The sequence below is a fragment of the Chiloscyllium plagiosum genome, unplaced genomic scaffold, assembly GCF_037043375.1.
Source record: "Chiloscyllium plagiosum isolate Xiang-an unplaced genomic scaffold, Cpla_swu_hap1 HiC_scaffold_5, whole genome shotgun sequence".
NCBI lineage: Eukaryota > Metazoa > Chordata > Chondrichthyes > Orectolobiformes > Hemiscylliidae > Chiloscyllium > Chiloscyllium plagiosum.
Genome location: NW_028270143.1, coordinates 94,778,013 through 94,800,802, shown reverse-complemented (window position 1 = coordinate 94,800,802; position 22,790 = coordinate 94,778,013). Strand labels below are relative to the sequence as shown.

The following is a 22,790-nucleotide window of genomic DNA, read 5'->3' as shown; positions in this document are numbered from 1 at the left end:
AGTGAGAAGATTATAAGTCAAGTCTGACTGCAGCAATCGAGCACATAATCTATTTCTGCTCATTGGTGACGTTTCTGTTCGCTGGTGTGGGAATGCTAAGCGACCAGAGGTGTGGTCTTTCAATGAGAGGCCTGTCCGAGTGGCTCAGTTGGCTACCACAAGGAGACCACATTAAAAACTCAACCAACATTTCACCTTCAATTAACACCATTAAAACACAAACTGGTTATTCATCTTATTTCTATTTGTGGGACCTCAGAGTGTGTAAATAACTGCTGCCATTTTTTTCACGTAACAGTCATTGCTGCACAGTGCAATTAATTCTGTATGCAGCTTTTTAAAGGATGTTTCACAGAGCTAAGATAATAGCTTTGTAAATGAATGTAATTTATTTCTTTGCTGTGGACCACAATACGTGACTTCCCTTTCTGCTTGAACTAAAGCATGAATGACAAAGGTCTTCATTTTAAAAACCACTGACCTGTGAAAGTGATAAGAGACTAAACAGAGATGGTGCAACTTCTGTGAGGTCTTTTGAACACGTGGAAGAATATTTCTTCGGAGGCAAGATCCACAAGTGGGACACAGCTGTGAGGATTTTTTTTGTTCATTGGAAGTCTGACATAAATAAGAGCAGCAGCTTCCAATTTAAGTGACTGAAATGCACAAGAGTGAAGCTTCTGTTTGCCAATATACATTAAATATGTTCTGTGCAAAGGGCATATCTTACACTTAATTCCAGGGAACATTGCTGCAGGCTAGTAATTACAATGCCTTTGTGACCTCCAAGTGTGTTCAGGTGTCTGCTGGAGTTCAGATGTTTAAAACAGTATAATTTATTGGCAGAGACCATCAGCAAACTTACAGCTAGAGACTACTCCATCCATTAATTCTCAATTAGGGCACTAAGAGGGAAGAATGAGGTGGAAGTTTGTGCACAGGCTGCAAAATCTCTTAAACAAATAAGGATTGATCAGATCTTTCCCAGAATATTACAAGAGAAATCTGCGTGAAATCTGAGAGGCACTGGAACTTACTGTGAATATTGATAGGTACTGAGAAGATACCAATAGACAAGGTCCATATTTATGATGCCTGCATTTTGTAGAAATATCATGACTGTGTTCTGGGTGCTTTTGTTAAATAAAATGTTGAATATTCATTAATGATTTATGATGACATGGTTCAGCTGGACTCCATTTCAAACCGTTTTGCCTCAGGTTTCTACAGAACTGACAATGGAGATGGAATTCACGTTTGGCCTCTCCCTCACCCGGCAGCCCTTGGGCTGTTCATTGGCTTGAACTGACAGCTCTCTGAACCTAATAGTGCCACCTAGAGCAGTGGCCACTGTCACCAAAGGTGATCACCAGTGGACTAAGATAAGGTAGGTGAGGGTGCTCTGTCCTGAGCTGGAAGGCTGCAGTGAAGAGGTGGTGGAAGGGTGGGGTGTTGGCTTGAGTGGGGGTAGTTGGGACAGGTATTAGATAATATGTGGAGGCTGGGGGAAGGGAAATGTGCAGCCAGGTTCTCCAGTAAAAGAGATACATCCCGTTTGTCCGGCCACCAACTTGAGTAGTTGAAGTTTCATTCATCTATCACCCTTGTGCTCACTAGCATATTAGTTCTAGATCAAGCAATGTCTTGACTTTAAAATTTTCATCCTGGTTTTCAAATCCCTCCACGGCCTGTTCTTTTCTATCTCTATAATCTTCTTCCGCCTCACAGCCCTCCAAGATATTAGCACTCCTCAAATTTTAGCGCAATCCCAATATAATTGCTCCACCATTGGTGGCCATGTTTCCAGTTGCCTTTCTCCCAGACTCTGGAACTTATCCCTTCCGACACTCATCTCCTCTAATCCTCACTTTCTTCCTTTAAGTAATTCCTTAAAACCAACTTCCCTGACTAAACCTCTGGTCATTTGACCTCACATCTTATATGACTCAGTATTAATCCACATAATCATAGAATCATGGAACCCCGACAGAGTGAAAGGAGGACATTTGGCCCATTGCACTGACCCTTCAAAGTGCAGTCCACCCAGACCCAACCCCTACCTTATCCCAGAACCCTGCAAATCCCATGGGAATCCACTCAGCCTACACATCCCTGAGAGTAAAGGGCAATTTCAGTATGACTATTTTACCTAACGGACACATCTTTGGAGTTAATGTTGTGACAATGTGTGTTGATGTTAAAGAAGTTATGTAAAAATAATTATTGTTTACATAATGGAGATCAGCAACTACAAAACTTTCTGATATTAGATTTAGGAGGAGAAAAGAACTGAATATTTATACTAAGTTCTAGGGAGCGAAATGAGAATTTTTGGGATTGACTGGGCAATGGGAGATGATTAAGACAAGAGTCAACAATCTAATGGCAATTATGTCACAATGCTGTTGGTAGTCATGCAGCCAAGTTGACTGTTGTTGGACACTGGAAAGATAATCCTGAAAATGGGAATTTTTTATTCTTCCCATACACTTCTGACAATTTTGCTGTGGTCCTAGCTGAATACACACTGTCTAAGGTGGCTGGGTTCAGCTTGTTAAACCCCCAGCAACATCTCTGTGCTTGACTGGGGAATCTGACCCATTCTGACATATGTAAGAAATATTCATGCAGTGAAACATGCATCTTCTGTATTGGCCAGCTTGAACTTACCTACATTGATTTTCTCAGTAGCTTGATTGAGAGATTCTTCAGCAAGGTATCAGATATCCATTCAGGCTGATATTAAAAAAAACAAAGAACAAAGAAAATTTACAGCCCAGGAACTCCAAACCTGAGCCGATCCAAATCTACTGTCTGAACCAGTCAGTCAATTCCTAAGCATCTGTATCCCTCTGCTCCCCATCTACCGTGCCTCCTCTACCATCTCTGCTGGCAACGCGTTCCAAACGCCCACCACCCTCTGTGTGAAGTACTTGCCATGTGTATCCCCCTTAAACTTTCAACCTCTCACCGTGAAAGCGTGACCTCTCATTATTGAATCCTTCACCCTAGGAAAAACCTTGTCTCTATCCATCTTGTCTATACCCTCCTTGATTTTGTAAACCTCAATCAGGTCTCCCCTCAATCTCCTTTTTTCTCATGAAAATAAACCTAATCTACTCAACCTCTCTTCATAGCTAGCATCTTCCATACCAGACAACATCCTCGTAAACTTCTGCACCCTCTCCAAAGCATCCACGTCATTTTGGTAATGTGGCGACCAGAACTGTACACAGTTTTCGAAATGCGACCGAACCAATGTCTTGTACAATTTTAACATGACTTGCCAGCTCTTATACGTAATACCCCGGCCAATGAAGGCAAGCATACTATATGCCTTCTTGACCACTCTATCCACCTGTGCAGCAACCTTCAGGGTACAATGGACCTGCACTCCCAGATCTCTCTGCCCATCAACTTTTGCCAAGGTTCTTCCGTTCATTATATAATTCGCTCTGGAATTAGTCTTGTCTAAATGCATCACCTCACATTTATCTGGATTGAAAACCATCTGCCACTTTTCCGCCCAACTCTCCATTCTATCTATATCCTCCTGTATTCTCTGACAGTCCCTTATGCTTTCTGTTACTCCACCAATCTTCGTGTCATCTGCAAACTTGCTGATCATACCAACAGTGCCCTCTTCCAGATCATTTATGTATATTACAAACAACAGTGGCCCCAACACTGATCCCTGTGGAACACCACTGGTCACCTTTCTCCATTTCGAGAAACTCCCTTCAACTACTACTCTCTGTCTCCTGTTGCTCAACCAGTTCTTTATCCACCTAGCTAGAACACCCTGCACACCATGTGACTTCACTTTCTCCATTAGTCTACGATGGGGAACCTTATCAAACGCCTAACTAAAGTCCATGTATATGACATCTACAGCCCTTCCTTCATCTATCAACTTGGTCACTTCCTCGAAGAACTCTATTAAGTTGGTAAGGCACGATCTCCCCTGCACAAAACCATGTTGCCTATCACTGATAAGTCCATTCTTTTCTAAATATAAATAGATCCTATCCCTCAGTACCTTCTCCAGCAACTTTCATGCCACTGACGTCAGGCTCACTGGGCTGTAGTTACCCGGAATATTCCTACTACCCTTCTTGTACAGGGGGACAACATGAGCAGCTCTCTAGACCTCCGGCACCTCACCTGTGTTTAAGGATGTCACAAAGATATCCGTCAGGGCCCCAGCAATTTCCTCTCTCACCTCCCTCAGCAATCTGGGATAGATCCCATCCGGTCCTGGGGATTTGCCCACCTTAATAACCTCTAGCCTACTCAACACATCTTTCCTACTTATGTCAACGTAATCCAGACTAATCAAACTTTCATCTCTAATCTCAACATGCATCATGTTCCTCTCCTCAGTGAACACTGATGCAAAGTAATCATTCAGAATCTCACCCATTTGCTCAAGTTCGACACACAGCCTTCCTTCGTTATCCTTTAGTGGACCAACCCTTTCTCTAGTTACCTGCTTGCTTCTTATATAAGAATAAAATGCTTTGGGATTCTCCTTAATTCTGCTCACTAAAGCTATTTCATGACCCCTTTTAGCCCGCTTGATTCCTTATTTAAGACTTGTCCTACTTTTCCGATATTCCTCTAAGGCCCATTCTGTTCTTCAGCTCAGCACTGTCCCCATGAGTTGTCCTACCTGCCTATCTTCTTTTCCACTTATCCACTCCACCCCCGCTCCCCCCTGACCTATCACCTCCATTCCCTCCCCCACTCACCTATTGTACTCTATGCTACTTTCTCCCCACCCCCACCCTCCTCTCACTTATCTCTCCACCCGTCAGGCTCTCTGCCTGTATTCCTGTTGAAGGGCTTTTGTCCGAAACATCGATTTTCCTGCTTCTCAGATGCTGCCTGAACTGCTGTGCTTTTCCAGCACCATTCTAATCTAGACTCTGGGGGTTTCCAGCATCTGAAGTCATTGTTTTTACCTGTCTTAGCTGCCTAGACCTTATGTTCGCTTCCCTTTTCCTCTTGGCTAGTCATACAATTTCTCTTGTCATCCACGGTTCACGAATCTTGCCCTTCCTATTGTTTGCCTTCAATGGGACATGCCTATCCTGCACTGCCATTAACCTATCTTTGAAAGCCTCCCACATCTCAAATGTGGACTTCCCTTCAAATAGCTGAGTCCAATCCACATTTCCAAGCTCCTGCCTAATTTTGATATAATTAGCCTTGGCCTAGTTTAGTGCTCTTCCCTTAGGACCATTCTCTTCTTTATCTACGAGTATTCTAAAACTTAAGAATTGTGGTCACTGTTCCCAAAGAAATCCCCCACCGCAACTTCTACCACCTGCATTTCAGGCCATCAGTTTTTTTTGTGCTCATCTGCTCTCTGCCTACTCTTCCCTTTATTAATGCTATCTTCATCATTCTGACAGTCTCCAGTCTCTACCTCGCTGCCTACTTGTTTTCTCTTCTGGTTCCCAGCCCCCTGCCACATTAGTTTAAAACCTCCCCAACAGCAGTAGCAAAAACTCTCCGAAGGACATTGGTTCCAGTCTGGTTCAGATGTAGACCCACCTTCCTCAGAACCAGTCCCAATGTCCAACAAATCTGAATCCCTCCCTCTTACACCACCTCTCAAGCCACATGTTCATCCTGCCTACTTTTTCATTTCTACGCTGGCTAGCACGTGGCACTGGTAGTACTCCCGAGATCACTATGTTTGAGGTCCTCCACTTCAACTTCTCTCCCAGCTCCCTGAATTCTGCTTTCAGGACCTCATCTTGTTTTTTTACTTATATCGTTGGTGTCTATATGCACCAAGACAACTGGCTGTAAACCCTCCCCTTTCAGAATGCTCTGCAGCCGATCGGTGACATCCCTGACCCGAGCACCTGGGAGTAAACATACAATCCGGGAGTCTCGTTTTCGGCCACAGAAACGCCTATCTATTCCCCTCACAATAAAATCCCCTTTGACTATGACCCTAAGAATCTTTTTATGGCCCTTCTGAACAGCAGTGCCCGCCACGGTGCCATGATCCTGGCAACCGCTGCCCTCTCCTGGTGAGCCATCTCCCCCAACAGTATCTAAAACAGTATACTTGTTTTGGAGAGAGATGACCGCAGGGGACACCTGCACTGCCTTCCTACTGTTTTTCTGCCTTTTGGTCGCCCATTCACTGTCTCCCTCAGCAATCCTAACCTGCGGTGTGACCAGTTCACTGAACGTGCTATCCACGACCTCCTGAGCATCGCGGATGCTCCACAATGAGTCCATCCGCAGCTCCAGAGCCGTCATGTGGTCAAACAAGAGCTGCAGCTGGACACACTTCTCGCAAGTGGGGGGGGGGGGGGGGGGGCGCGGCAGAGTGGAGATACTTCACGTGCAGTATTTCGGGTTTAGCCACTGCCCAAATATAAATTAAGCCCATACCTTCCTGGCAAATACAGGAAACATTTTATTATCCGGCACCTCTAGGACCAGGAGTGTACCAACTGATCAAATATTCCAGTTGATCAAGAGGTCTACATGATCGATATAAAAACACACACTAAGTCATAGAAACATAGTGCAGGGGTACACACATCATTGGTATACACTATTTACCGTGTAAGTCACTTGAATAATAATTCAACTTTGCCTCAAATAAACATTACTGGCAGAGAGTCTTCTCACTCACATCCTCAACTGACTAGGGAGTCCTGAGAGACAGGATGTACATGTATTTGGAAAGGCAAGGACTGATTAGGGATAGTCAACATGGCTTTGTGCATGGGAAATCATGTCTCACAAACTTGATTGAGTTTTTTGAAGAAGTACCAAAGAGGATTGATGATTGTGTGATCTATTTGGACTTCAGTAAGGCATTTGACAAGGTTCCCCATGGGAGACTGGTTAGCAAGGTTAGATCTCACAGAATGCAGAGAGAACTAGCCATTTGGATACAGAACTGGCTCAAAGGTAGAAGACAGAAGGTGGTGGTGGAGGATTGTTTTTCAGACTGGAGGCCTGTGACCAGTGGAGTGCCTCAAGGATTGGTGCTGGGTCCACTACTTTTTGTCATTTATATAAATGATTTGGATGTGAGCATAAGAGGTATAGTTAGTAAGTTTGCAGATAGAGTCATAGAGATGTACAACAAAGAAACAGTCACCAAATAAGTCACTAAATTGGAGGCATAGTGGACAGCGAAAAAGGTGACATCAGATTATAACAGGATCTTGATCAGATGGGTCAATAGGCTGAGAAGTGGCAGATAGAGTTTCATTTAGATAAATGCGAGGTGCTGCATTTTGGAAAAGCAAATCTTAGCAGGACTTATACACTTAATGGTAAGATCCTAGGGAGTGTTGCTGAACAAAGAGACCTTGGAGTGCAGGTTCATAGCTCCCTGGAAGTAGAGTCGCAGGTAGATAGGCTAGTGAAGAAGGCGTTTGGTATGTTTTCCTTTATTGTTCAGTGTATTGAGTACCTGAGTTGGGGGGCCAAGTTGTGGCTATACAGGACATTTGTTAGATCACTGTCAGAATATTGTGTGCAATTCTGGTCTCCTTCCTATCGGAAGGATGATGTGAAATTTGAAAGGGTTCAGAAAAAATTTACAAGGATGTTACCAGGGTTGGAGGATTTGAGCTATAGGGAGAGGCTGAACAGGCTTGGGCTGTTTTCCCTGGAGTGTTGGAGACTGAGGGGTGACCTTATAGCGGTTTATAAAGTCATGAGGGGTATGGATAGGATAAATAGACAAAGTCTTTTCCCTGGAGTGGGGGAGTCCAGAACTAGAGGGCATAGGTTTACGGTGAGAGAGGAAAGATATAAAAGAGACCTAAGGGGCAACTTTTTCCACGCAGAGGGTGGTACGTGTATGGAATGAGCTGCAAGAGGAAGTGGTGGAGGCTGGTACAATTGCAACATTTAAAAGGCATCTGGATGGGTATATGAATAGGAAGGGTTTGGAGGGATATGGGCCAGTTGCTGGCAGGTGGGACGAGATTGTGTTGGGATATCTGGTCGGCATGGACGGGTTGGGCTAAAGGAGCTGTTTCCGTACTGTGTATTTCTATGATTCTATGACAATATGACTACTTTGGAAATTGCAATAGATTGTGATATTTGAGGAGAAATTGATTCGAAATTGAAACAACTGTTGATATTTTGTGTGACCATTCAATTGAACAAGTAAAATTTCTATTGATGTAAATAAATTTCAAAAAGTATAATAATTGGCCAGAATAATACAGTATGGTTTGTGGTATGTGTGGTATATAAGTTTTGCCAGTTTATCAAGAGTGCTGGTTAAAACAAAACTTGTTGTATTTAATGTGTCACACAACAAAATCTCTATAAAGGTACAATGTTTCCAGTCACACCTTTTCCTTACCTCTGCTCCTCTCTTACACGTTATGCTAACTGCATAAAAGCTATACAAATAATCCTACTCTTCTCCTCTTTCCCAATTTCCCTGCAATTTTATCATCTTCAACTGATTTTTACAATTGCCTTTTAGAGGTTACTGTTGCATTTAGTTCCACCACCCTTTCAAAGAATGCACTCTAGATTCCAACAAATCCCAATGCATTACTGTCACAACTGCAGCAGGCGTGTCTGCAGAGGGGCCCATGAAATTTCTATAACTCGTTTACTTTCTCAAGTGTTTCAATTTTTTAAAAAAAGCCTAATTTCAGACTTCAACATGTTAAGAGTCAGTTTATTACATTGCTGTCAATAAAAGTTACCAAGTTTTAAAAAATGATATACTTATGAGCCAAAATATAGATACAAAGACTGAAAGTAGCTAAGGATCAAATATACTCTTAACAATGGATCTTAAGTTCAGACTGTAATCACCGCAGAACTGGCTTGCTTGAAGATTTCTCTTTCTGAGGTAAAGGAATTGAAAACTTGCAGTCAGATTTCAGCAGCTGCAAAGACTTGTGTACCTGAATAGTTGGAGGTTTCTTCCATGCTGGACTGAGCAGGACAAATCTTGGAGGGAGTGACGGCTCCTTTCATTTATTTGTTATGTATGCAATTTGTGACCCTTAGGAGCTTAGTTCAATACAGCAGTCCTTAGCTAGTTTGCCACACTCTGTGTTCCTGTTGAATACCCGTCCATCTCTAATGGTGTCTCTCAGTTCAGTGAAATTCAAAATCTCAGAGCTTGGCTTACACAGATCAAGGTTTAGAATAGCTGCTATCCCAAAACTGTTGCAGCATGGTTCCATATTAGGTACAGACATCTCCGTTATTACCTCTTAACTGGGATAATTAACATTTAATTGGTTCTCCTTTTCATTTAGGTTAGCTTGTTGCCACTTTCGGGGATATTGGCATGTTATTGGAAATATTGATTTTCGCATGTTGGTTCTTCCCGAAATACAGTTTAGTCCCGACACCAGCTCAAACTACAATGATAATCATTTGACTCCTGGGAATGACTTTGTCCATTTCAGAGACAGATTAGCCTCAGTAACAACATCAGTCTATTATCACAACAGTCTTGATATTGCGAAGACATTTTTCATTCGGATTTGTTTCAAATTGAGAATCAAGTGACTGGGATTGGGACATTTGCATAATTAAGGATAACATGGTCAAACAACTTGCATGACAATCTAAAGAAGGTTTATTTTATTTTTAGGAAGTGATTCAGCTTAACCAAGCAAAAAAATAAAAATGGTCAAACTGAGAAAATATAAGCTGGTTTGCTCCCTGCTTTCTCATTAATATTGTCTATAACATTCAAGGCAGCCGAAATTCTGAGACTGCACTGAAACAAAGCTCTTGATTACAGGGTGAGTTTAAATCCAATTCTTAATTGTCACTTGCTTTTTTGTTTCCTTGTCTTCCTGTTAACTGAATATGATCATCCTTGTGTATTAAAGGGTAAAAGCACCTCTGAATTATACAATGCTACTGGTAAAACTATTCAGTCTTTGACTGTTATGCTTCCACAGTGAGATTACAGTTACAAAGCTGAATCTCTTGAAGATTCCAGGAGTATATCTAGAGCAAAAATGAAAGATACTGGCAGTTCTTCTTGTGGTGTTTTATATAAGGCTATAAGACTACAGGATGCAGAAGAAGGAGGAGTCCATTCAGCCCATTGAGTCTACTCCATCATTCAATGAGATCATGTCTGATCTGATGGTCATCAACTCCTCCTTCCTGCATTATCCCCATAACAATTGATTCCTTTACTGATTAAAAATCCCTCTATCTCAAGGGTGAAAATACTTGAATGTAAAAAATTCTTCTTTAGATTGTCATGCAAATAGTTTTACCATTTTATCCTTAATTATACAAATCTATCAACCCCAGACACTTGGACATTCAATTTGTAGCAAATCCAAATGAAAAATAATCTTTGGAACATCAAGACCATTGTGATAATGCATTGAATTTGTTAATGAGACTATCTTTGATTCAAATGGACACAGAATTCTACAAATCTGTTCCCAGATGTCATGTGATTATCATTGTGGTTTGAGCTGGTGTTAGAACTAAACTGTATCTCAGGAGGAAACCACATGCAACTGTTTTGAAAATCAATGAAAATTTCCAATGGGGAACAGAAACATGTTGATAATGGTTCCCCTGTAGGTATAGTTTGACTCATAATTTACCCTTCCCTTTATCCAACAAGACAGTTCTCAGACGTTAAGAGATGAGCTTTTGAGTTTGAGGACAGTTTAGAAAGAAGTACAAGTGCTGGGTCGAAGGTGTCAGGTAGACTCGAAACATCAGCTCTTTTCCCTCCTTACAGGTGCTGCCAGACCTGCTGAGATTTTCCAATATTTCCTCTTTTGGTGTCGGATTCCAGCATCTGCAGTAATTTGCTTTTACCCAATAGAAATTGACATGTTGGTAAGGTAAGTTGGGACTGCTACTTTGAAACAAGCTGACAAAGCCCAATAAGCCGCCAGACATTGAAACCAGTGTAAAAGTAAGTCTTAAAGAGAAACCAAATCGTTTAACTCATTGACCAAAAACAAATGTTAGAAATATTCATAAAGCAGTTGCCTGAATGAATGGGAAAGTTAGGGAGTGGGTTGAATGGCCTTTTGATAATTTATTTAAAAACTATCTCTCCATTATTTTGTATTAGTCAAAACTCACCACAAAAAGTTGCTCAAGTTTTATTTCTGAAGGCAAGAGAATTGGAGGGTCCCATTGATTGTTAGAGTGTGTACTGAAATATTAAAATCTGATTGAAGAAACCGCTTTTCCAAAATCTCTGTATCGTTTGTTGATACAAAGATAAACTATTATTAGTTTCTGAGTTCCAAGATGAGTCGTTCAGCGTTTATCCTGTTATTGTAGCCTAAGTAACTCTCAAATGAACTTCCCATGTGGCACAGACAAACATTTCAGCTGGAGGTAAGAATGCTGTTTCATTTTAATTGACAGATGTGAAGGAATTTGCAAGATACAGGGACAAATGGAGGAGGAAACATTCCAGGTTTCACTGAGGAAGGTCTATTTTATCTTTCATTTTGCATGTTTTTAAAATTATTTTTATCTCCATAAACTAATAGCACCTACACAAACGGTTTCTGGTTGAAAGTCAGGACAATCCATTCCAGGAATTTGTCAGTGGATGCTGCAAGTGCTGTTTTTAAATGTATCTTTGGACTTCTATGCTTTTCTTTCCAAGATCCAGTTATCTTGTATGGGAAGCTTGAGATCAATAGTAAATCAAGGCTACAATTCAGAGACATCCATGCTAGCAGGATGCTCCGGGAAGAACTCATTTTGATCACTGATCAAGCAGAAAATTGTAAGCAACATTCAACCTGATCTATTGTCAAATTTTAAAACATGATTGGCAACCATTCAGCAACCATCTGTTCATCCATATTAAAGCTGTTAATCTTTTACATACTGTGAAGAATTATTGCTCACTAGGAACATAGGAACAGGTGTCGGCCATTTAGCCCCTCGAGCCTGTTCCACCTTACAATGATATCACGGCTGATCTGTGGCCTAACTCCATGGACCTACCTTTGGCCCATAACCCTCAATACCTTTGTTTAACAACTGATCCAGCATCCACTGCTACTTATGGAAGAGAGTTCCAAACCTCCTCCATTCTCTGTGTGTAGAAGTGCTTCCTATCAACTCTCCAGATAGTCTGCCCCGAATCCTCAGACTACAACCCCTAGTTCTAGAATCCCCAAACAGTGGAAACAGTTCATCTTTATCTACCCTGCCTTTTCCTGGTAATACCTTGATGATTTCAATCAGATCACTGTTAATCTTCTAAATTCTAGAGAAAACAGAAAAATTTGTATAATCTTTCCTCATAGCGGTAACCCCTAAAATTCAGGATCATTCTCGTAAACCTTTCTCAAGAGAATTTGTCTAATCGGACTACTTCATTGTTTCATTTTTCCCAGGTTAATCTCTCCCTTCATGACCCATCAGCATGAGGTCAAAGACAAGCACCTTTTTTTTTGGGAGGCCTTCACTCAGCATGATGGGTGAGCGTAAGATGTGAGAATGGCCCGAATATTGCCATTAATGATGTATTGATGGAATCCTCCACTGTCCCGGAAGAAAACTGCCCACAAATATCAGTGACCTACGTACCATATATTTGCCCTTTGCTGTCAGTTTTGTGAATCCTGTGTCAATTCAAGGGGACAGCTGGGTATCCTTCTTTAGTGACATCAGCAAGCCTGGTAAGCAACCAATCCCATTGCCATATTCCCACTAGTTAGGATGTATTAAATTTTGCACTTAGTACACTTACGAAACAAAAATTGGCAGGGTGATAATTATAGATGGGCTGGTCAAATGGACTGATCAATGGCAAATGGAATTCAATCCAGATGAGTAAGAGTTGGAACATTTGAGCAGGACAAACAAGGCATGGGAATTCGTGCTGAACAATAAGATCAGAAGGACCTCGATGTGCATGGTCACTGGGTCCCTTAAGGCTGCCGACAGGTAGATAAAGGGGTTAAGAAGGCATATGAGATAATTGCCTTTATTACCCAAGGAATAAAGAGCAGGAGGTGAGGCTGGAACTGTATAAAATGTTGGTTAGGTCATAGCCAGAGTATTGTGTGCAGTTCTGGAACCTACATTATAGGATGGATGTGATTGTACTGGAGAGAGGACAGAGGACATTTACCAGGATGTTGCCAGGGCTGGAGAGTGTTACTTATGAAGAAAGCTTGGACAGACTGGGGTTGTCTTCCTTGGAGCAGAGAATATTGAGATGGGACATGATTGGGATGCATAAAATTATAAGGGGTATACACAGGGTTGACAAGAAGAAACTTTTCCCCTTGATGGAGAGATCAATGATCCTGGGGATGAAGGACTTGTCAAATAAGGAGCAGTTAAAGTTTGAGTCTGTACTTGATGGAGTTTAGAAGGATGAGGTGAACCTCATTGAAACTTGCAGAATACTGAGAGGCTGGAAAGGAATGGGTGTGGCAAAGATGTTTCTACTAGTAGAAGAGACTAGGACCCAAGGGCAGGACCTCAGAGTGAAAGGACAACTCTTCAGAATTGAGATGAGGAAGAATTTCTTCAGCCAGAGGGTGGTGAATCTGTGAAACTCGTTGCTGCAGAAGGTTGTGGAAGGAGAAGTCATTGAGTGTGTTTACAACAGAGAGAGATAGTTTCTTGATTGGTAAGGGAATCAAAGGTTATGGTGTGAAGGCAGGAGAATGGGGTTCAGAAACATATTAGCCATGATCGAATGGTGGAGCAGACACAATGGGCTAAATGGCCTTATTCTTCTGCTGTATGTTGTGGTTTCATGGTCTACTAGGATCATCGATTTGAGGTAAGGTGCAGGAAGTTTAAAGGTGATGTGAGGAAAAACGTTTAAACCCGGGGGTTGCATGAGTCTGGAACTCATTGCCTGTAAGTGTGGTAGAGGTAGAATCCCTTATAATATTTACAAAGTATTTAGATGTGCACTTGTGATGTGAAGGGATAAAAGCTAAGGGCCAAATTATGGACCAAACCAAACCCCCTCAAAATGTATTAAGACGATAGTCTAGACCTTAACTCTTTTTAGTTTAAAGGAAGTGCAATGTGTTGTGTTCCAGATGCAGTTCAATTGGTCAAACTACTCGACTTTAAGCAAAACACACATTATATTTACACTCAGTTAATATTCAGTCAAAATAAAAATTAAAGAAAAGAATTGGTTTCACTGTAACTCTATTGAAATATATCTATTATTTTTTAAATTAGATGACCTACAGTATGGAAACAGGCCCTTCGGCCCAACAAGTCCACACCGACCCTCCGAAAAGTGACCCACCCAGACCCATTCCCCATATGTTCCCCTGACTAATGCACCTCACACTATGAGCAATTTAGCATGGCCAATCCACCTAACCTGCCCATTTTTGGATTGTGGGAGGAAACCGGAGTACCCGGAGGAAACCCACGCAGACACAGGAAGAATGTGCAAACTCCACGCAGACAGTTGCCCGAAGCTGGGATCGAACCTGGGTCCCTGGTGCTGTAAGGCATTTGTTAAGCATTAACTATTACTAATTAACTGTTCCAGTACAGTAAAATGCCATAAACACACCCTTGCCAGGCAGCATGAGGAGATGGAGAGGTCAACGCTTTTGGAGGGTTCTGAAGAAGGGTTACACCCGAAACATTGCCTTGCTTGCTGTGTTCTTCCAACCTGCTGCTTGTCTACCTTGGATTTCTGCATCTGCAGGTTTTTTTGTCTATAAACACACCTTTGGCAAAGGCAAATTCAGTAAAACAGATTGTTTCACATGCAATTCTAGCAACAGGAAGAGAACGCTAGCCTTAAACTGTAACAGAGAGGAATAAAAGCTTCCACTTCCAGCTTCCAACTTCAGAAAGCTAAAACTAAAAACCTGGTACTGTGAGTGCTTGACCCCACCCACTCAGACTGCTTCTATTGTTCCAACTTTTAAAAAAAACAAGGCCTCACAAGCTGTTTACTTTATTGAGTTTGAGAGTCTGCTTGGCATCTCTGTCTCAACCTTTCTTCATTAAACAAAACCCAGGACAAAATACACCTCTTAACCCATAGTATATTCACAGCCAAGAGCAGGAAAATGGAATTAGAATTGTTAGATGGTTGTTTTTGAAAGGTGCAGATTCAATTGCCTAAGGTCCTTTTTCTGCGCTGTGGACCCTGATGACTCTATTAATTTGAAATAAACTTTTACAGAGAACAAAATTGATATTAGGACACACATGAAGGGTTAAGATCAGAGCGAAACTATCATAACCCAACTTTTATGAGGTAATTTAGTTTATTGCAATGGAGAAATTTAACATTCTAACACAGATATAAGATTAATTTTTCAGCAGTCAGCAGCAGCTATTAGTACTTTATCCTTTTTCATAACTTTTCAAAGATTTTACAGCAAGTCTGAAAATATAGAAGGGCAGCTCCTTGTCTATGATTTGATTACTTTCTGGAAGTCCTCAGTGCTGTATCCTCTGGGGAAGAATAGAATTACTGAGAGCACTTTCTGGATTTCCACATTAAACAATGCCAATATGGACTCCTGAAGCTGCTATTAATTTCAGGGAAGAAATGACAGTGAATTCTGACAACTTCACTGTCATTACACTTGGAATATCTGAGGCTATGACTCAGGTTACCCCTTCCCAAGTGTGTGATTGTGATCAAGATCTTAGTATTAGTAAGAACACTTTTTTTGCATTTCAACTCATTTGATTTTACAGTAAAGTCATTCTTTGATCTTGATCTCTTTGTGATACCTTTCTTGGTAAAACCAAAGAGGTTAATTTAAGATGTTGTTGACCCCATCCATGGTCTATGTGATGTTGCCGATAAGTCATTAAGGTATTTCAACTATTTTTTTCCTGTAAGTTTTTATCCATCTCTCCAGGTTTCAAAATTTGATACATTTGTTAGCAGTTCTTGTTTTCCTTTGCCTTTCGATATCGTTGATCACATAAAGTCCATCCAATGTCTTTCTTCCATTGTCAACAGGAGGTGATGACCTGATGATATTATCACTCGGTTATTAATCTGGAGACCAAGGTAATGTTCTGGGCACCTGGGTTCAAATCCTGTGGACAGTGGAATTCGAATTCAATAAACATCTGGAATTAAGAATCTGAAGATAGCTATGAAGCTATTGTCAGGGGGAAACCCAAATTGGGTTTGTTAATGTCCCTTTCTTTAAGAAAGAAAACTGCCACCCTTGTCTGGCCTTCTGTAACTCCAGACCTACAGCAATATGGTCGATTCTTAAGTACATTTAGGGATGGACAATAAATGCTGCTTTTGCCAATAATGGCTGCACCCCCGAATGAATAAAAAAGGGTTTTGGGCGCTGCCCCCCAAGAATGGCTGTGTTTACACTCCCCACCACCTTCCCTTGTTGTCTCTCTTGTTCCTCCCTATCTTCTTTACTTTGGAGGTCAAGGCATGAAAGAGTTATAGTTATATGATATGCCATGAAATCACAGAAGATGCAATATAAATAAAGTTCTTCCTTTCTTAAGACGCTGTTCATACATTCCTGTGTCTAACTTTATCACTAAATAACTGAAGATGGATTGATGACATTTTTCCCCTTAAACTGCATCCTTCAAAGATCTGAAGAAGGGTCATTGGCTCCAAAACACTAAGTCTGCCTTCTCTCTAGAGATGCTTCCAGACTTGCTAAGTTTTTTCCAGCAATTTCTGTTTTTGTTTCTGATTTCCAGCATCTGCAGTTCTTTAGGTTTTTTCTTCCTTTAAAGTTAGGCCTGATTGTTATAAGCCCTCAAGTACTGTACACTCTTCATGTGTCCAAACGTCAGTATTCCAAGCAGAATTTTCAAATGGTTAATGATGTAATTTAATATCTTTCAAAATCAGTGCGCCTGTGTTGCATTGTTGCAGTTGTGAAGGTCAGGAATTAAACGCAGGTATAAAATGCACAAATTGTAACTATATTTTGTCAGAAAACTGTGAATACTCTCAGAATGCCTCAAGTTAATATTTTGATAATTGTAATAGTTCTAATTACCACATAATAGTAAAAAAATTTGCAATATTATTGTATATTTAACAAGGTATGAGTCATGATTAAACCAGAAGAGAGTGGGAGCAGTGAAGATGTCCAAATGTATGCAGAATGCTTGAGCAAAAAAATAGAAATACCTGTATTTGTTACTTGACCTTTTGAGGTTTGATTGCAGATGCTCAACACTGTGCAAGCAATGCAGTTCCCCTCAAGGTAGTTACCTCATCAGTGGTACTATTGATTGTTGTTTACAGAATGCGCTTTTTAAACAACATTTCACCAGGCAGTCATGCTGCATCAGCGCGATGAATGTGCAATGAATCATTTTTAAGTACTAGATCGTTATAATCACAGCATTGAGTATGGAAATTCCCATATACCTAAAATAGAACCATTTATTGGCATTTCTCAAGACATTTGTCATAGGTCACCATTGTTAATAATATAGCATGGACCTAATTACTAGTATTTCTGTTTGACATGCAATAAATCTGCAAATATAAACATACAATGGATTTGATGCATCATTGAAATTGCTTATCATTTGTGTTATGAAGTATTAGCTTGGAAAGGGTTTAAATGTTCCTTAACTATGATTATATGTAGAAAAATTGAAATTGTACTTGGCCTTTCCCCAAAGACATTACAAGACACGGATATATTTCTGGCTTGATTCTGTCAGAAAAAAAAACAGGCAAACTATGATTTGTATTTTATTTTGAAAGTGAAAGTCATCATCTTCAACTTCAGTCACATACATTCTCCACATGTCTGGGTGCTGTCCTTAGTTGAATCAGACAGTTTGCAGCTTAAACTCATATTTGATCCTATGCTGGCCACCTAATTGCAGACCCTTCCCATATTTGCTTACCCCTGCCTCAGCCCCTCTGCTCTTCTCACCTTTCGCCTTGAACTGAATTTTAAGACCATAAGACGTAGGAGTGGAAATAAGGCCATTCGGCCCATCGAGTCCACTCCACCATTTAATCATGGCTGATGGGCATTTCAACTTCACTTACCCACACTCTGTCTGTAGCCCTTAATTCCTTGCAAGATCAAGAATTTATCAATCTCAGCCTTGAAGACATTTACCGTCCCTGCCTCCACTGCGTTCCGTGGCAATGACTTCCACAGGCTCACCACTCTCTGGCTGAAGAAATGTCTCCTCATTTCTGTTCTAAATTGACCCCCTCTAATTCTAAGGCTGTGCCCATGAGTCCTAGTCTCCCTGCCTAATGGAAACAACTTTCTAAGCCATGCATTATCTTGTAAGTTTCTATTAGATCTCCCCTCAATCTTCTAAACTCTAATGAATACAATCCCAGCATCCTCAGCCGTTCTTTGTATGTTAGGCCTACCATTCCAGGAATCATCCGTGTGAATCACCATTGGACAGCTCCAGTGCCAGTATGTCCTTCCTGAGGAGTGAGGCCCAATATTGGACAGAGTATTTTAAATGGGGCCTAACTAGACCTTTATAAATTCTCAGAAGCACATTGCTGCTTTTATATTCCAACCCTCTTGAGATAAATGACAACATTATATTTCTTAATCATGGACTCAACCTGCAAGTTAATCTTTAAAGAATCCTGGATTAGCACTCTCAGATTCCTTTGTACATCGGCTTTATGAATCTTCTCACTGTTTATAGTGCATGCCTGTATTCTTTTCTCCAAAGTGCAAGACCTCACATTTTTTCACATTCAATTTCATTAGCCATTTCCTGGACCACTCTCCTAAACTTTCTGCAGCATCCCCACCTCCTCAGTAATACCTCCCTGTCTACCTAACTTCGTATCAGCAGCAAACTTCGCCAGAATGCCCCCAGTCCCTTCATCCAGATCATTAATATATAAAGTGAGCAACTGTGGCCCCAACACTGAACCCTGCGGGACACCACCTCTCACTAGCTATCATTCCGAAAAGAGCCTTTTATCCCAATTCTCTGCCTTCTGTCAAACAGCCAATCCTCAATCCATGCCAGTAGCTCACCTTAAACACCATGGGCCCTCACCTTGCTCAGCAGCCTCCCGTGAGACACCTTATCAAAGGCCTTTTGGAAGTCTAGGTAGATAACATTCACTGGGTTTCCCTGGTCTAACCTACTTGTTACCTCTTCAAAGAGTCCTAACTGGTTTGTCAGGCATGATCTCTCCTTACTAAATCCATGCTGACTTGTTCTAATCCAACTTTGCACTTGCAAGAAGTTAGAAATCTCATCCTTAACAATGGATTCTAGAATTTTACCTACAACCGAGGTTAGGCTAATCGGCCTGTAATTTTCCATCTTTTGTCTTGAACCTTTCTTGAACAAGGGCATTACAATAGCGATTTTCCAATCATCTGAGACTTTCTCTGACTCCAGTGACTTTGGAAAGATCACAATCAATGCCTTCACTATTTCCTCAGCTACCTTCCTCAGAACTCTAGGATATAGCCCATCGGGGCCAGGAGATTTATCAATATTTAGACCTTTTAGCTTTTCTAGCACTTTCTCTTTAGTCGTGGTTCCCATACTCAGCTCTGGCCCTGAGTCTCCTTAATTGTTGGGATATTACTCACGTCTTCCACTGTGAAGATTGACACAAAGTACTTATTAAGTTCTTCAGCTATTTCCTTATCTCCCAGCACTAGCCTTCCTGCACCAATTTGGATGGTTCAATGTCTACTTTTGCCTCTCATTTGTTTCTTCTGCATTGAAAGAAATTTTTACTATCATTTCTAATATTACCTGCTAGCCTACCTTCATATTTGATCCTCTCTTTCCTTATTTCTCTCTTTGCTATCCTCTGTTTATTTCTGTAGTCGTCCCAATTTTCTGAGTGTTGTTGGCCACTTTATAGGCTCCCTGTTTTCCTTTGATATCTTTCCGGACTTCCTTTGTCAGCCATGGCTTTCTTTTCTTTGGGATGAACTTTTGTACTGTGTCTTCAATTACACCCAAAAACTCCTGCCATGGTTGCTCTACTGTCTTCCCTGCTAGGCTCTTCTTCCAGTCGATTTTTGTCAGTTCCTCTCTCATGCCCATGTAATTACCTTTATTTAACTGTAACACAATTACATCCAATTTTGCCTTCTCTCTTTCAAACTGCAGGCTGAACTTTATCATATTCTGATTGCTGCCTTCTGAATGTTCCCTTACTTTAAGACCTAAAACGTCTGGCTCATTACATAGCACTAAGGCCAGAATAGCCTGCTCCCGTGTGGGCTCCACTACAAGCTGTTCCAAAAAGCCATCCTGTCAGCATTCCATGAATTCCCTTTCTTTGGATCCACCAGCAATATTATTCACCCAGTCCACCTGCAAATTGAAGTCCCCATGATCACCGTGACCTTGCCTTTCTGACATGCCCTATTTCCCAGGACATCTTGCGCCTCTGGTCCTGACCACTGCTGGGACGTCTGTACATAACTCCCTTTATGGTTTTTTTGCCTTTGTGGTTCCTCAAATCCACCCCCACAGACTCCACATCATCGGACCCTATGTCATTCAGTGCCACAGATTTAATTTCATTCTTAACTTTTCGATAAGTTGTAAATCCTCGGATGTTTTACTGTCGGTCCTGAACCCCACCAACCTCACCTCTGTGATGCTTATCACATCATAATCATTCACGACGATTTGTGCCATTAATTCATCTACTTTGTTATAGACTCATGGAGTCATAGAGATGTACAGCATGGAAACAGACCCTTTGGTCCAACCCGTCCATGCCGACCAGATATCCCAACCCAATCTAGTCTCATCTGCCAGCACCCGGCCCATATCCCTCCATACCCTTCCTATTCATATACCCATCCAAATGACTTTAAAATGTTGCAATTGTACCAGCCTCCACCACTTCCTCTGGCAGCTCATTCCATACACGTACCACCCTCTGTGTGAAAAGGTTGTCCCTTAGGTCTCTTTTATATCTTTCCCCTCTCATCTTAAACCTATGCCCTCTAGTTCTAGACTCCCTGGCCCTAGGGAAAAGACTTTGCCTATTTACCCTATCCATGCCCCTCATAATTTTGTAAACCTCTTTCAGGTCACCCCTCAGCTTCCGATGCTCCAGGAGAAACAGTCCCAGCCTGTTCAGCCTCTCACCATAGCTCAAATCCTCTAACCCTGGCAACATTCTTGTAAATCTTTTCTGAACCCTTTCAAATTTCACAATATCTTTCCGATAGGAAGGAGACCAGAATTGCACGCAATATTCCAACAGTGGCCTAACCAATGTACTGTACAGCCGCAACATGACCTCCCAATTCCTGTACTCAATATTAGAACATAGAACATAGAACAGTACAGCACAGAACAGGCCCTTCAGCCCACGATGTTGTGCCGACCACTGATCCTCATGTATTCATCCTCAAATTTCTGTGACCATATGCATGTCCAGTCGTCTCTTAAATGTCCCCAATGACCTTGCTTCCACAACTGCTGCTGGCAACGCATTCCATGTTCTCACAACTCTATGTGTGAAAAATCCGCCTCTGACATCCCCTCTATGCTTTCCTCCAACCAGCTTAAAACTATGACCCCTCATGTTAGTCATTTCTGCCCTGGGAAATAGTCTCTGGCTATCGACTCTATCTGTGCCTCTCATTAGGTCCCCTCTCCTCCTCCTTTTCTTCAATGAAAAAAGTCCGAGCTCAGTCAACCTCTCTTCATAAGATAAGCCCTCCAGTCCAGGCAGCATCCTGGTAAACCTCCTCTGAACCCTCTCCAAAGCATCCACATCTTTCCTATAATAGGGCGACCAGAACTGGACGCAGTATTCCAAGTGCGGTCTAACCAAAGTTTTATAGAGCTGCAACAAGATCTCACGACTCTTAAACTCAATCCCCCTGTTAATGAAAGCCAAAACACCATATGCTTTCTTAACAACCCTGTCCACTTGGGTGGCCATTTTAAGGGATCAATGTACCTGCACACCAAGATCCCTCTGTTCCTCCACACTGCCAAGAATCCTATCCTTAATCCTGTACTCAGCTTTCAAATTCGACCTTCCAAAATGCATCACCTCGCATTTATCCAGGTTGAACCCCATCTGCCAACTCTCAACCCATCTCTGCATCCTGTCAATGTCCCGTTGCAGCCTACAACAGCCCTCTATACTGTCAACGACACCTCCAAACTTTGTGTCGTCTGCAAACTTGCTGACCCATCCTTCAATCCCCTCATCCAAGTCATTAATAAAAATTACAAACAGTAGAGGCCCAAGGACCGAGCCCTGTGGAACACCACTCACCGCTGACTTCCAGGCAGAATATTTTCGTTCTACTACCACTCTCTGTCTTCTGTTGGCCAGCCAATTCTGTATCCAGACAGCTAAGTTCCCCTATATCCCATTCCTCCTGTCCTTCTGAATGAGCCTACCATGGGGAACCTTTTCAAATGCCTTGCTGAAGTCCATATACACCACACCCACAGCTTGACCCTCATCAACTTTTCTATTCTGACCAATAAAGGAAAGCATACCAAACGCCTTCTTCACTATCCTATCTACCTGCGATTCTACTTTCAAGGAGCTATGAACCTGCACCCCAAGGTCCCTTTGTTTAGCAATACTCCCTAGGACCTTACCATTAAGTGGATACGTCCTGCTAAGATTTGCTTTCCCAAAATGGAGCATCTCACATTCATCTGAATTAAACTCCATCTGTCACTTCTCAACCCATTGGACCATCAGATCAAGATCCTGTTGTAATCTAAGGTAACCTTCTTCGCTGTCCACTGCACCTCCAATGTTGGTGTCATCTGCAAACTGACAAACTATACCTCTTATGCTCTCCTCCAAATCATTTATATAA

General features: G+C 41.6%; 1 long non-coding RNA gene across 1 annotated transcript; it reads left to right on the top strand.

The window, feature by feature from the left end:
- Window positions 1-1,349: 1,349 nt before the first annotated feature.
- LOC148149987 (uncharacterized) lies at window positions 1,350-16,311 on the top strand. The gene is made up of 3 exons (XR_015757126.1): window positions 1,350-1,387; window positions 11,395-12,668; window positions 14,203-16,311. It is a non-coding gene; the product is annotated as an uncharacterized LOC148149987 (long non-coding RNA).
- Window positions 16,312-22,790: the final 6,479 nt, after the last annotated feature.